At 38.8% G+C, this 17,092-nt stretch overlaps 1 non-coding gene across 1 annotated transcript; it reads right to left on the bottom strand.

The window, feature by feature from the left end:
* Window positions 1–16,686: 16,686 nt before the first annotated feature.
* LOC140885889 (small nucleolar RNA R71) lies at window positions 16,687–16,792 on the bottom strand. The gene has a single exon (XR_012151301.1). It is a non-coding gene; the product is annotated as a small nucleolar RNA R71 (small nucleolar RNA).
* Window positions 16,793–17,092: the final 300 nt, after the last annotated feature.

Below are 17,092 nucleotides of genomic sequence, written 5' to 3'. Positions count from 1 at the left end.
CCAATATGAATGCAACAAACTCAAACGCATCAAGTCAAGACCAACAATACGAACTAAATCAAGTAAGTAATCTTATAAGCATCTATTAACAATAGAAGCACAAAGTATGTGGTTTTAGAAAGGAATACTCAATAGATTCATATTGAGTGTGCAAGCCCTTTCTTTAAAGGTTGTCTTATACCTTTCAATCTTGGTTTTCAAACTCTCCAACTCTAGTCAAGCAACACAACAAGTCCCTTGTAAAAATCTGCTCAACCATCAATCACTCTTCAAGTCATAAAATGCACAAACTTTGATCAATTCTTTCAAGGTTCGACACTGAACTTTCCAAGCTCGCTGTCCCCTGTTTTCAATTTGAAAACGCATCATATATATAGAAGAACATCAGCAAGAACTCAAACCATGTTCAGCTCAATCAAAGAGAATCCAAAACTAGTCAATTCTTGACTTGACGGCATAACGATATAAGTTCGGCAACCGTAATTCATTTCCAACCATTCTATCATTCTTATCAACTTCATATACATATTATGACAGCTGAATATCATCATATATCATCTAAATAAGAAGCATAGGGTCGAATCCAACTTCTGAAAAATCATAGCACGTGTGAACGGTGCTTATTCTTCGGTTCAACTTCGATATCGTAATATATATCATTTCTAAACATCATATTAACTTCTAATAAACCTCATACCAACAAGATATCAATAAGAACCAGCACATACACGTTCAAACCAGCAAGGTCAGATGGTAGGAATTTCAAATCATAGCTAAAACTCATAACAATTTCATACAATAACCGTTCTTTAATCCGTCTTCGATATCGCCATACATATCGCATTTAACCATGATCTGAACATCGAATTCATCTCTTAACATCATATACCAGCATAATCAAAGGTGATCATCTCGAAATAATTGCTAGAATTTCATAAGAAAAGCATACGACGTTCAATCTTCAATCCGGTTTCGATATAACGATATGTATAAACTCCAGAACACATAATCATTCTCAAATCTGATTCCTCCCCCATCATAAAATTTTGAAACACAATAAATCTCATCAATACTTACATCAAATGATATCCCTTCTTGCAAGGAGTCCGGAACTCTTTTCGGAATTGAATTCGGACAACCGGAGCAAAGGTTATTGAATTTAGAAGATGACAAAGGAACTTGAAAATGGGATTTGCGATGGTTTCTCAAAATTCTGGGAGAATGATAATGATAAAAGACATAACACGTTCAAATATACATTGAAAGCCAAGTGTACATGCAAATTTTCCATTATTTGCACTTTGGCCTTCAAGTCTTCATTATTTGCAAATCGGTCCTCAACAAATCTTTTTAATTCAATTTCAATCCTAAATAATTTAAGAATATTAGAATTTAAATAAAAACTCTAAATATTCCCAAATTAAATATACTCGGATTAAAATTCAATTATTTTTGGATTAATTCAAATAATCTCGGGCCTTACAATTCTCCCCCTCTAAGATCGGATTTCGTCCTCGAAATCGTAAACAATCTGTCTGCACATAAGATACTGAGATAATAGAAATACTGAATAAGAATTCACCTCAGTGAAATAACTCAGAATACACTGTTTCATAACGGATTCAACTTCTCAAATAGCTTCTTCAGTTCTACAACGACTTCACTGATTCGATTCTGAGTTGCTTTTCTTTCTTATCAAATATTCGTATCAGCAGTTCGGCATAGATCAATGTCTCATCAAACTCAATCTCATCTGACTGAAGCACATAAGAAGTCTCATTTTAATACGTTCGCGGCATAAAATACATCGCGAATATCAGAAAGCAATAAAGACAATATAAGGCAATAGGCAAGATTGCCTACTTATTCAAAAGTTTCATAAGCTTCAATAATCCTCGGAGAAAATTTCTTCGCTTATCGAATCAAACAATGCCTCTGAAAATAAAAGAATCTGTAAACATACTTGGTCTCCCTGTTCAAAACACAAAAGTCAGTGTTTGATCTGTGTATGTTTTGCTTCTCGATCATCAACTATCTTCATTCACTTCTGAATAAGCTTATCTTTCTCTATCTTCATTGAAAAGCATAAGAGATCTGATAGCTGATACTTCTGAAATACTATCTCAAGTCAGAAAATTTCTGCTTTTCTTATCATTTCACAATTCAGAACAGTATCGTTACATCTATTAGATAGCTGTTATAGGAATTACAATCTCCTAGTGGCAATATTAGTCTCCTAATACCGAATCAGGTACTAAAGTTCTGAGCATCTCCTCGAATTGTGGATAATCAACTCAGACAATCCATTGATAAGACAATGGTCGTATGTTATCCCATATAACCAAATACTCAAACTATTTGACAATCGATGCCACACTCAATCAAATAAATCTAAAGTTTCCAATTCGACAATAGATTTGAATAATTCCTGTCATCTCATCATGTCATTAAATTCTTTTACAACTATCTTCTCATATCTGTAGCATATCCAATACAACATATTCTTGCATTTGTTGAAATCTACTTCAGGCAATCACAAACTCCAAACAACCAGTAGCACAACAGTACTATACAACTCAAAATAATACTCTGACATACTAGATTTCAACATCTCTGCAATATCATCGAGTCACATCCATTCCCGAATCAAATTCTTTTGGCGATATTTCATAGCAAGGAATAACATTTCTTGTATAGTTCCTCGCTATTACATCATATTGTATAGCTTCAAATACAACATATCTTGCCATCTGTAAGAACTATCAAATATTATATCACAATCTCATACCGATATAGATAGTTTCAGAATAAAATTCAACAACATTTGATCTTCTTTTGATTCTGAACTACTAATCTGTTCATAAAGCATTCAATTGATCTTGCTCAGTCTAATTCATTGACAGTCTAGGCTTTAGAACTAATAATTCTATCACATCTGCATTCATTTCTCATCTGTTAGAATCGATAAATTCTATAACTACTCAAAGCAATCATCTAATCAAGGCAAAAATATAACAATTCATCATTGTAGCCTTATTCAATTGCTGATAAGTAGCACAAAATCTTACTGATCTGGATTTCTTTCAATTCTTGCAGTTCTGTTGGTGCCATTCTATAGGTACTGGAAACATCAATAAGATACCTGGCATCAATTACATATCAAATTCCATCGCACAGACTGGAAGTAATCTCAGAAATTTCATCTGGAAAATATCAGCAATTCGATAATAATTGGCAAATCAACCAATTCTGAGCTAGCTTCCAATACATCGATTGCATAATAAGGAATTTTCTCTGCTCTTTTCTGCAATAATGAAATCATAGATAGAATAGATATCGAATGAATTCGAAATTTTGAACTCTTACCGTAGAATTCCCATCCTTCTATCAATTCAATTCTGAATCTCCTAACTTTTTGAATCAATCTACGACATCCCTGTACTTGGTTACCATATCGAAACCGATACTTCAGTCAAAATCTGACAAACCAAGCACAATACAATCTATCTCTCTCACATTACCTTCAAACTGTAGTATAAAATTTTCGGACAGATATCACTTCCTTAAAATCAAGAATAGATACCACAGTAGATAATACATCAACAGGTAATGCACATAATCTAGAAATGTCGTTCAGAGATAACATAAGGGATGCTCCAATATCTTCAAGCACATAAGCAAAATAATCATACAAAGAATAATTACCTGCTAAACATCATCTGATGCTTGCTTTTCCGGCTGAGTCACTTCTCTCGATGACCTTGCACTATGTGATCTTTTCAAACCACGTTGCGGACATACTTTGGCAAAATGTCCCGCTTGATAACATATATGACAACTCCCAAGTACACCTCTGCACTGATCATTAGGATGTCCTCCTCTACTTTTGTTGCAATAAACTCCCGCATACTCTGAACTAATGTGCCTCTGTCCACTAGAGCTAGATGAACTATCTCCTCATTTCTTAAACTGCTTTTCTCTTGCTTTCAAAGAATCTTTATTTCCACTACTGCTACCACCTTCCTCAGATCTAGGAAATGGTTGCTGAAACTGTGTCTGTGGCTCTCTTTGAGACTATAACTCAAACAATTCTTCTCGTTGTTTCATCAGACCAGCCTCTGCTCCTTTTTCTTTATCAAGTGCATCAGCAAAGTTGTTTGGTCTACCAACATTCACCAGTGTAAATACATCTGGATTCAGTCCATTAATGAACTGATCAGCTTTAGCTTCTTCGTTCTCAGCTATATGTGGAGCGAATTTCAGCAAAGTAGAGAACTTAGCAACATATTCCTCGATATTCAGATTGCCTTGCTTCAGATTGGAAAACTCTGCATTCTTATCTTTTCTGTACGACACCGGAAAGAATCGTTGATAAAATTCAGTTTTAAACACTTTCCAATTAATCATCATACCTCGATTCTCAAGAGCCTTCTTGGTTGTAATCCACCAGCTCTTTGCAACATCTTGCAATTGATACCCAATCAGTCTAATTCTTCTATCATCTGCATAATCAAGGGAATCAAACATCATCTCAATATCTTCTAACCAACCTTCACACTCAACTGAAGTCTCAGTTCCTTTCAAAGTAGGCGGCTTGAAAGATTGAAATCTTTTCAGAAGTATCTCCATTGGTGATGCTGTAACATCACTCATATCTTTCAATGTACTGCCTTGCTCTGTTCTCGGAGCTTCAGGTGTTTGTGGCACTATCAGGGCTACATTCACCTATTCTGGCTGAGGAACTGTCTCTGTCTGTCTATTCATCATTCGACGAGGAGGCATATCTGATATTTCAAACAGATTAGTGTATGCTACAATCTCATGTATAACAATTTTTTTCTCAGTTCTCCTCTAATCAACACTTTCGTGCATTCTCAAAATATCGAGTTCTGATTCATTCTCGAATAATACACGCTTCCAATCAACTCAGATAATAAGGAAATTAAGCATGTAATTCTTGCATCTATACGGCATGCTAGTCATACCATTTGATCACATGATCACATAATTATATCATCATATAATTCGAAAAACAGTAAAGCATGCTCGATAATTTAAATCACAAAATCATGCGATCATACAGTTCTAGAATTATAACATAATATTCGCATGTACGTTATGTAATCACATAAGAATTCAATCACATGCGAATAAAGAAATCGAGCGGACTCAATCTACCCCGCTCATTCTAAACCAGTCCAGAACCTATGCTCTGATACCACCTGTTGTGATGACCCGGGTGCTAATCTCTCAAATCCAACATTTAATCCAAGATCATGAATTAAAACAAAGCAATTAAGAACCAAGAGCTAAAAAAAAAATTTTTTTTTTTTAAAAAAAACTTCAAGAGCCTCGCTCGATCGGGCAAACTCAGCCGATCGAGCGAGCTGGAATAATCAAGCTCTCGGGTCTGCACAATTTGGCCTCGCTCAATCGGTGAACTTCAACCGATCGAGCGGCCAAAAAAATTGAATTCTCTGTTTGCACAATTACAGGCCTCGCTCGATCGGTGAACTTTAGCCGATCGAGCGGGCTCTTAACTCTAAAAATTCTGCTACACAAAGATTGCTGTCGAAAGTGGGATAATAAATCATCTAGTCTTGTACAAGCTACAAAATCATATGCATGTTATCTCAAGTCTAAGAAGAATCAAGGCAATACTAAGATTCACAACATGAGTTTCAACATGCTTCTTTTCATATACAACTCAATAGATTATATCTATACTTCATAATCCAACACTATCTAGCATTATCACTAACATAATATCTCATGAAGATGTCAACTAGAATTTCATAAACTAGAGTTCAATACAACACAAGCTAAGGTCATAGCATACAAGCCAAATCCCAACTACATATCCAATTGGTACAACTTGACAGCAACTCATATCTAAACCCGGATCACCACTCTAATCTCTCTCGATCTCAGTTCTTCACGGTCTTCCCGGACTCGTTCCAGTCCCACCTATTGTCATGTACACATACAAACAAGACAATAGCCGAAGAGACTCCGGTGAAAATTTAATCCCAGTATAAAACAACATAAACATGCATAAACTCAAGTAATTCAACTTGAAGCATAATACCAATCATTCAACAAATAGGACACAAGGCAACTTAAGGCATAGTAATTCAACATGCTATTAATCAAGTTGCAAACGTTGTAGTCAAGCAAGACATGCTATCAACTCTTCAAACAATCATGCAATACTTCAACTTAAACAAATAATAGAAACTCATATATTAAAATCAAAAGCAATGCATGATTTAAAATCGGTTATCATATCGGTATCGGTTCTCGTTTTGGGATCCCTGAGAAAGAAACACGTCAACCCATCCACCTACTCTCCATTCAAGGTGACGTTGAGTGTTTATTCCTGGACTTTGGTCCACTATATTGATCGTCAAACGTTAGGGATGACTCAATCACCCAACCGTTAAACATTAGGGACAACTCAATCACCTAAATTCCTCAATATACGACCAAACGTCCTATCATTTTATCTGGGTAACTCAGCCCTCAAAACTCGAAAGAAAGTTGGCCCAATATGAATGCAACAAACTCAAACGCATCAAGTCAAGACCAACAATACGAACTAAATCAAGTAAGTAATCATATAAGCATCTATTAACAATAGAAGAACAAAGTATGTGGTTTTAGAAAGGAATACTCAATAGATTCATATTGAGTGTGCAAGCCCTTTCTTTAAAGGTTGTCTTATACCTTTCAATCTTGGTTTTCAAACTCTTCAACTCTAGTCAAGCAACACAACAAGTCCCTTGGAAAAATCTGCTCAACCACCAATCACTCTTCAAGTCATAAAATGCACAAACTTTGATCAATTCTTTCAAGGTTCGACACTGAACTTTCCAAGCTCGCTGTCCCCTGTTTTCAATCTGAAAACGCATCATATATATAGAAGAACATCAGCAAGAACTCAAACCATGTTCAGCTCAATCAAAGAGAATCCAAAACTAGTCAATTCTTGACTTGACGGCATAACGATATAAGTTCGGCAACCGTAATTCATTTCCAACCATTCTATCATTCTTATCAACTTCATATACATATTATGACAGCTGAATATCATCATATATCATCTAAATAAGAAGCATAGGGTCGAATCCAACTTCTGAAAAATCATAGCACATGCGAACGGTGCTTATTCTTTGGTTCAACTTCGATATCGTAATATATATCATTTCTAAACATCATATTAACTTCTAATAAACTTCATACCAGCAAGATATCAATAAGAACCAGCACATACATGTTCAAACCAGCAAGGTGAGATGGTAGGAATTTCAAACCATAGCTAAAACTCATAACAATTTCATACAATAACCGTTCTTTAATCCGTCTTCGATATCGCCATACATATCGCATTTAACCATGATCTGAACATCGAATTCATCTCTTAACATCATACACCAGCATAATCAAAGGTGATCATCTCGAAATAATTGCTAGAATTTCATAAGAAAAACATACGACGTTCAATCTTCAATCCGGTTTCGATATAACGATACGTATGAACTCCAGAACACATAATCATTCTCAAATTTGATTCCTCCCCCATCACACAATTTTGAAACACAATAAATCTCATCAATACTTACATCAAATGATAGCCCTTCTTGCAAGGAGTCCGAAACTTTTTTCGGAATTGAATTCGAACAACCGGAGCAAAAGTTTTTAAATTTAGAAGATCACAAAGGAACTTGAAAATGGGGTTTGCGATGGTTTCTGATAATTCTGGGAGAATGATAATGATAAAAGACATAACACGTTCAAATATACATTGAAAGCCAAGTTTACATGCAAATTTTCCATTATTTGCACTTTGGCCCTTCAAGTCTTCATTATTTGCAAATCGGTCCTCGACAAATCTTTTTAATTCAATTTTAATCCTAAATAATTTAAGAATATTAGAATTTAAATCAAAACTCTAAATATTCCCAAATTAAATATACTCGGATTAAAATTCAATTATTTTCGGATTAATTCAAATAATCCCGGGCCTTACAATATGCATATGCTACATAATAATATGACACACAAATGCAACATATAAGCATGCAAAACCCGCTGGTTATCTCAATCTGTACTTACGTACCTTTCTACAGGCAGTTCCTAGCAGTCCCGCTCTAGGTTCCAAGCCTATATCAGCTCTACAATGCAAATACCCATGCATCAATAATTAAGCCCTAAAAGCCTTAATTAAGCTATTGCATACTCCTAGATAATTTAAGAAGACCATAGCTATACCTGCATCCGTCGTCAGCCCGCTGATGACAATTGCCTCAAAACTTAGGCACATCTTCGCCTCGACGCTTGGATCGCTATGCCACTTCCGGATTCCCAATAGGATGCCTAGAACTCCCTAGATCTGAGTTAGAAAGCCTAGGAATCAGAGAGAAGAGAGGGAAAGGTGCACTTGAAAATGAAATCTCGGCCCCCTATTTATAGGCAAAGTTCGGGCCGTCCAAACTCGACTTCAGATCCTTCGAACTGGTTCGGATCCCCCGTTCCTGACTTCGGAGCCTCCGTTTCAGTTCGGAGCCTCCGATCCTGACTTCGGATCCTCCGAAGTTCCACCAATGATGTCACCCATGACGCATTATCTTCGAAGCCTCCGATCCGAGCTCGGATCCTCCAAACCCGTTCGGATCCTCCGATCTTTGGTTCGGATCCTCCGATCCAGTTCGGAGCCTCCTAACCCGGTTCGGAGCCTCCGAACCATCCAAACCCTCGGAACCTTCCCGACCATTTTCGAGTGTCCTGAATCCATTTCTGGACTCCGTTAACCCATTTGGAATTTCCATAATCATTTTTTACTTAATCTAAACATGATTACATGATTAATTACTCATTAATCGTCAATTCTGGATACGGGTCACTACATTCTCCCCATCCTTAAAAGATTTCGTCCTCGAAATCTAGGGTAGAACCTCGAGAATGCACAAGAAACCCTTGCTCGAGTGTCTGGTCGAAATATCCTCCGACACACTCAGACTCCCGTCGAGTTATCTGCTACTGCATAAATGCTAAACCAAATTAGCATTCTCCTAGCTGAAAACCACTGCGTTACTTGATGACAACCAATATTTCTTGACACTAACGTATCACAGCACTGATACGTCCTCTCTCGTAACCACGCTCTCACTGATCACGAAGGATGCAAACACCCATTTGATCAAGATCATCATCTCAAAGGAAATCTTATACTGACGAAGAACAAGTCATAACCTTACTGATTTACGACATTCGTCGAATCACTAATCAAATTAACCATCTACTGGTTCCAAAAGTTCTCGGTGCTCAACACCTCTAGTCAGGAAAACACTAATCCCAACATTGTGCTGACACATTCTAACATGAATCTCGCTTTAAGATAATCCAGTGGATTCAAGTCTATACTTCAACGTAACTGTTCACAATGTTCCCTAGACTGGTTACCCTCCCCACTCTCCCTGAAGCACAACCGGCTTCCCAAGGAATACTGGGAACTTAAACCATCATGTCTAGTACATTCTGCTGTCCACGTTTCTTAGTATAACCTCAACACCGTGCCCTGATGATAACTATCATCACTTGCAATTCATGACGCTACGTCATCTCCTAGCCATTGGCCTGCGAAATCACGCATACATTGCAATGGAAGTCATCACGCCTCTGATGATCTACACCATCTCGATCATATGTTATTCACCCATGAATCTCAATCGATAGACATCCTCTGGTTAGTTATACATACTCGCAATCACTGTACACACATCAAGACTAAGGCAAGCTCCCACCAATATGCTCAACTGGGACATTCCACAGTGCACAGACATATGGAAACACTTCCTATTCCGTCTCAAAACTCGATAGTCATTGCACCTGGTATAACTCAACTCGGAGTCTCTGATAATACCATCAGCTCATACCAACCTCCCAAGGTTGAACATACTGATCCTGGAACTAAATCCCAACGGATTCTCAATAGTCAAATCGCTCCCTTGCCAAACGCATCAGTCTCAGCACTGAACGATCTAATTCGTCGATTCCCTAGTCAATCCTGGGAAATACTTGTGCTCGAAGTAACTTGCCACTCGATGCACATCCGAATATTGATTATTGCTAACGCGTAATATTCTTGACAAACAATCCGCATAGATGTGACTCACTGACTCGAAAGAACAATTTTGATCCGTCTTGATCTTGCGAAATCTTCGATCCCAAAGGCAAACCTCATTGGCTACTAAGTCGATCCTTGACTATCTCAGTCACATATCGCACATCACTCGCTGAAAATTAATGACACAACCTACTGGATCTCGAGAATTAGGTCTCAGCAAATGTCACACCTCACAATCAAACAACTAATGTCCATACAAGTACACATTCCTCGTTGGATCTCAACCCAACGGTATACTAAGACATCATCACAAAAGCACTATCCTGAGAGTTACCAATTCCTTCGCTTGTTCCTCCTATCAAGTTAACATCTAACTCGACCATACAAGTCAATCATAATCTTTCGGTAGATTCGTCTCTGGCAAACCTAGAGATTCTAAATAAATCAAATCTCTGATTTCTCTGAGATGGTATTAGGTACTCATCCCATAAGCATTTACTGACAAAATACTATCCCAAGTATTTCTTAATTGCTACATCCTGATCAACCCTGATTGGCTCAACCAATCGAATTCGTCGATCTACTTAAGCTCGCACTTATCAGATCAGACCACCACTGATCATCCAAACCTACATGGCTCGGTCAATAACCATGACTCAGCTGCCACAAAGAACCATTTCCAAACGGTGTCAGATCACGGTACATAAGTAGTTTACTTGGCACAAGTCCTGCGCCTTTTCAGCACTACTAATCGTTGTCTTGTTCACCCAAGGCAAACATCAAGATAAACTAAGCCCATTTCCATCCCATGGAAATCCTACGCTCAATCTCTGAAAATGTCAGGCAGTACTTAGTGCAATCACCGGACTCACTATCCTTGCCTCGTTCATTCAGGATGAACATCGCGATTCGTCAAGTCCAAAGTTATACCTAAGAAATTCCAAAAATTCCCAACATTCCCGGACATGCTCCTGATTATATCCCTCGCTAAGATTGTGCAACAAATTAAGACTGAGGTAGCTTACCACGATAACCCACCTGGACAATCACCAAGGTTTCACGGGTATAGGCCACGCTTCCCTCACATCTCAATTAATGTTTATACAATCCTTAGCATACGGTATAAACCATCACAAATAAAGTCCATCATCATGAAGTAATTCTCCTATTCGAGTCTAAGTCTTGAATCAGTATCCCATCCCGTATCTCGGATGACTCCTATTACAAGGAAATTCTAATCACAACTCTGATGACAACCCCTAGTCATCGCTGGTAGAAATCCGTCCACCTACTAGATCCACACGTCTAGCAGTAACCCAAAGTTTAAAACCTATCTTCTCAGAGTATACACTTGTCAAGGAAATCCCTCCATGACTGGTTCCCACAGCAGAACATAATCAATATCTCTGGCACACCAGACGATATCGAACCATCGACATCAAACCTGATATCTAATTCAAGGTAATACCTCGTCGTGACTGTCACCAAATCCCTAGACTGAGTAGCCTTCCCACCGCCATCTCCTGAAGCACAAAGCTCCCAGGTATCCTCTGAAGTACAAAGACTCCCAGAGTAATACTGGCATAGGGTCGCGCCCCATCACGTCTAGTCCTGGTCATAGTCCACAACTCTCGGCATATACTGGACATGGTATCCCGATGAAAACCCATCATCACAAGCCTCAACCTAAAAAAGGTCAGACAGCCTACTGTTCTCAAGGAAACAACCTAGAACAAAGCCCAAATGTTCTAAACCGAACAATACCCTTAATGCCTCTAGATGAGTCCACTCATCACTGGCACTAACATAGTCCACTGACTAACTAGGTCAATCCTAGGAAAACGCCTAGACTAACCACAAGTCACACTGTCATAATCGGCCCACTCAAATCCCATGAGCTGCAATAGTTGAACGCTAATCAACTAAACCCAATCCAAACTTCCACACAATCATGCAATCATCCACGAATTGCTGGATAAATAAAACATGTATCACTTATTTCAAGTTATGTACAATTCTCTTTATTACAATCTCATGTAATACATATAGTATTCAAAATACAATGAAATGTACAATCAAACTTGAAATGATACAACCAAAGTATGATGATTCTTTACAACTAAAATACTGTTTACAACTACAATGATACAGCATTTAAATCATCGTACTAGTCTTGTTCCTTGAGCAAGAAGCTTCTAATCGACACACGCATCGATGCAAGAATACTCCCGTCCAAGTCTCTCTACATGTCCTCCTACGAAGAACTCCGAAGAAATGACACGTGATAGCTAACCAGCTATGCTCTGCATCAGTGCATGTCGGTCGACCTCTTTTGCTCACGTTCTACCGTCAGCTTTCTTCTTGTAACAAAATCATGCTTTTGAACATGAAGTTTCCCGTGTGCCTACCGAACGCATCGATACAAGCATACCGGCAAAAATATGTTCCGCATGAAAATCTCTCCAACTACGACTGGAAATCTTCAGAGTAGTGTCATCATGGTAATGACTGTACAGATGCAAGCATCAAGTAAGTCCCCACCAATCCTCTAGCATCCGGTACTCGATCCAAAACTAGGATCCACATGAGTAGAAGTCTTGAAAACTCGAACACGATCCATCACTCCTGTCCACACTTGCTGGAATCCCATAAGCCAAATCTTTAGAAATCCTGCCGATGATGATAGTCTTCGGGCAACTTAATCGCCGCATCATCACCTCTTCCAAGGTCTAATCAATCCTATAAGGATGACCCAAAGTCTCATTACTATATCCCAAGTCTCTTGCATGCATATGCTCTGATACCAAAAAGTGTAGCGACCTTACCCGGATTCGCTACCTAATCAGAGTTAAGAGCATAATTAAACATGCATTAAATAAGCGGAAGACTTAAATAAAAACAGACCGGCAGAATAAAACCAGTTAAACCAATTCGATTTATACAACCAAATCGAATAAATGGCCTAAAGGCAAATCTTACAGCTAATCCTGCTGTCTTCACTGGTCACTGGCTACTCCAAGCTCCGGGTGCTCAATCCTGCACCTACACCTGCCCCGTCGAATTGGGTGTCCAAATACGCAGAAAAGACTGGACGTGAACTCTAAGCTCAATATGAAAGCACTGGGTAAAACATACAAATATGATGCATGCAAATGATAGGGTATCCATATCTGGGATAACTGTATATAACTGCTCAGTAATGGTGCCTAGGACATGAGTGGTACAACCAGGGGAGCAAACCCTGCGTACACTGCTCATTCCTATAGGACGTGGACCGTGTCCCCCAGATGTAGTAACCCATAACCCGTCGGTCACTGGGCACTAAGCATCAACCGTCCAGACAGGGCTGAGCGGCCCTACATGGCTCATCTCACAAGATGGACAGGCACAATATGATATGCATATGCTGCATAATAATATGACACACAAATGCAACATATAAGCATGCAAAACCCGCTGGCTATCTCAGTTTGTACTTACGTGCCTTTCTACAGGCAGTTCCTAGCAGTCCCGCTTTAGGTTCCAAGCCTATATCAGCTCTACAATGCAAATACTCATGCATCAATAATTAAGCCCTAAAAGCCTTAATTAAGCTATTGCATACTCCTAGATAATTTAAGGAGACCATAGCTATACCTGCGTCCGTCATCAGCCCGCTGATAACAATTGCCTCAAAACTTAGGCACATCTTCGCCTCGACGCCTGGATCGCTATGTCACTTTCGGATTCCCAATAGGATGCCTAGAACTCCCTAGATCTGAGTTAGAAGGCCTAGGAATCAGAGAGAAGAGAGGGAAAGGTGCACTTGAAAATGAAATCTCGGCCCCCTATTTATAAGCAAAGTTCGGGCCGTCCGAACTCGACTTTGGATCCTCCGAACTGGTTCGGATCCCCCGTTCCTGACTTCGGAGCCTCCGTTCCTGTTTGGAGCCTCCGATCTTGACTTTGGATCCTCCGAAGTCCCATCAATGATGTCACCCATGACGCATTATCTTTGGAGCCTCCGATCCGAGCTCGGATCCTCCGAACCCGTTCGGATCCTCCGATCTTTAGTTCGGAGCCTCCTAACCCGGTTCGGAGCCTCCGAACCATCCGAACCCTCGGAACCTTCCCGACCATTTTCGAGTGTCCTGAATCCATTTCTGGACTCCGTTAACCCATTTGGAATTTCATTAATCATGTTTTACTTAATCTAAACATGATTATACGATTAATTACTCATTAATCGTCTATTCTGAATACGGGTCACAACACACCTTCACACATAATAAACATACATTTAGAACTTAAAACCATGCATCACAACATTTTGGGACAGAAACATCCTCGCTCGAGCGAGACCTGTTTTGGAGAAGTGTTGCAGGCGCTCAAACTATATTTTTCGTTCAGAATTCTGAAACGTGGTAAACATAAAAGTTGTAGCCCCTGATCTTGGATTTCCAATAGCGATGACTTCACCTCAATTGGAGTTTTCAGTAAAATGTTATGCTCATTCTCCCAAGATGTGTCACTGATAAGTGCATTTTGTGCACTTAATTTGTATATGGTTTTACTTGACTTTTGGAATTTATTGGTAGATATTGCGTGAAATTGTTGTTGTTTTTGTGTTTGTAGGAAGTTATGGATTTTGATGTGTTCAAGTGGAAATAAGCTTACAAGATGGAATTCTACAAGGAAAAAAAGAGTTGGAAAAGTGAAGAAAAAAGGCTGAGTTCGAGCACGAGGCGCGCCCGCCCTATCCTTAGGCGCGCCCGCGCTGTTAATGAAGAGTTTAAGATATAGAGTCGAGCTAGAGGCGCGCCCGCGCTGACCCTAGGCGCGCCCGCGCCGTCGGGGAAATTTTTAAAGAATGTTTTTCGAGCTCAAGGCGCGCCCGCCCTGTTCAAGGCGCGCCGTCGTCTGATTGGAATTTTAGAGTCCGATTGTTTATGGAAACTTGGGGGATATCTTTGGTATTTTTTTGGACGATTGCTAGGTCATATTTAAGGGATTTTTCGGAGTCATAGTAGGGATCGATCAGCCACCAATACACACGATATTCGGGAGAGCACTTCTGTGAGTTTTTTGGAGTTGAAGAACTGAAGATTGCTTGGAACGAAGACGAAGACTTTTCGACCGGACACGGAAGAAAGACTACGGCTTTGTTTCTTATTTTTAGTTTCTTTTGATTGTTGAATTATGTTTGAGATATTAAACATGATTTGGTTTTTATTGAATTCGAGCATGAACTAAACTTTTTTAGTCTAGAGGTTGACGTAGCTTGGTTGAGACCTATTCATGAATCTTTGATTTTAATGAATTGAATTTCTATAGATTAATTGTGTTTCTAGAATTGAATGTCTTCTTAATTTATTGGCCATAAATTGAGTTGTTATATTTACTTAGAATCATTGCTCGGGAGAGGGGATTTTGAGTAGGATCAATAGGAACTACACTGTTAATTGTTTATATAGCTCGGGAGAGTATATAGCTTTAATAGAACCTTTAAGGAACATCATTTTACACATATCACTACATTTAGATTTTAAATAGGGATATTGAAATCGAATTGTAAGTTGATACACTCTATTTATTGCTCGGGAGAGGGAAATAGAATACTCTAAGTGTTTTTGGTTATTAATCGAAGGAAATTCATAAAATAGATTAATTAGGATTGAATATTGTCGAGACCAAGTGAAATCAAAACCTCTGGACTATTTTTCTCTGATTGATAATTCCTAAAAATTTGTGTGTGTGTGAGCTGAATAATTTCTATTTATTTATTTTAGTTATTCTGCAAAACTCTTGAAGTTTGATTTTCTAGATAAAATTAAGACTATTTTAATTACAAGTATTGAATCTTTTCATTTTACTCCCTGTGGGATCGACACTCTTTCTTTCACTATACTAAAACTTAACACTCGTACGCTTGCGAGGAAAATTCACAACAAGTTTTTGGCGCCGTTGCCGGGGAGTAATTTTGATTATTTTTAATCTTGTTACCAATTAGTCGAAGTTTTAATTTAGAGTTTTTCTTATTTTAGTTTAAGTACTAATAAATTGCTATTGTTCGTAATTGCAGTTTATGCGAAGATCTCAAAGTGCGAATTATTTGCTCTTTGATCCAGAGATTGAACGAACTGCAAGAGCTTTGAGAAAAGCTAGGAGAGAAGAACAATTAAACATGGCTGAAGAAGATGTCAATGAATTGCCTTTGGTGCCAATTAGAGATCATTTCAGGCCAACGATCCAGGCTCACTATTCTGGAATCGCTAGAGGGACAATAAATGCCAACAACTTCGAGTTGAAGCCGGCCTTAATCAACATGGTTCAGCAGAACCAATTTAATGGAACTGCCACAGCTGATCCTCATTTACACTTGCGCACTTTTCTAGAGATTACTGATACTGTTAAAATAAATGGTGTTTCTGAGGATACAATACGCTTACGTTTGTTTCCTTTTTCTCTTAGGGACAAAGCACGGAGTTGGCTGCAGGCATTGCCACTAGGACGCATAACAACTTGGGAGGGCATGGCTGTGAAATTCTTAGAGAAATTCTTTCCACCATCCAAGGCAACCCAGCTAAAGATTGAGATCAGTACCTTCCAACAGCATGATTCTGAACAGCTATATGAGGCATGGGAAAGGTACAAAGATTTGTTAAGGCGTTGTCCTAATCATAATATTGCAGATTGGGAAGAAATAGAGTTTTTCTACAATGGATTAAATACGCATACAAGAATGTCGGTGGACTCTGCTGCTGGAGGTACTATATTTGCCAAGGACCTAGTTCAAGCTTATGATATGCTGGAACAGATGACTATCAATAGTTATCAATGGCCATCTGAACGTACGGGAGTCAAGAGGGGAGTGTACAGTGTGGATCCTCTTACATCCATTACTGCACAGTTATCTGCGTTGAGTACACAAGTGGCTTCTCTGAACAAGGAAAATATCGCAGAACCTGCAGGTGTGTCGGTTTCCAT

Source organism: Henckelia pumila, chromosome 2, assembly GCF_033568475.1.
Source record: "Henckelia pumila isolate YLH828 chromosome 2, ASM3356847v2, whole genome shotgun sequence".
Taxonomy (NCBI): domain Eukaryota; kingdom Viridiplantae; phylum Streptophyta; class Magnoliopsida; order Lamiales; family Gesneriaceae; genus Henckelia; species Henckelia pumila.
The sequence above is the reverse complement of the archived record's forward strand: the minus strand, read 5'-3'. Positions and strand labels throughout refer to the sequence as shown.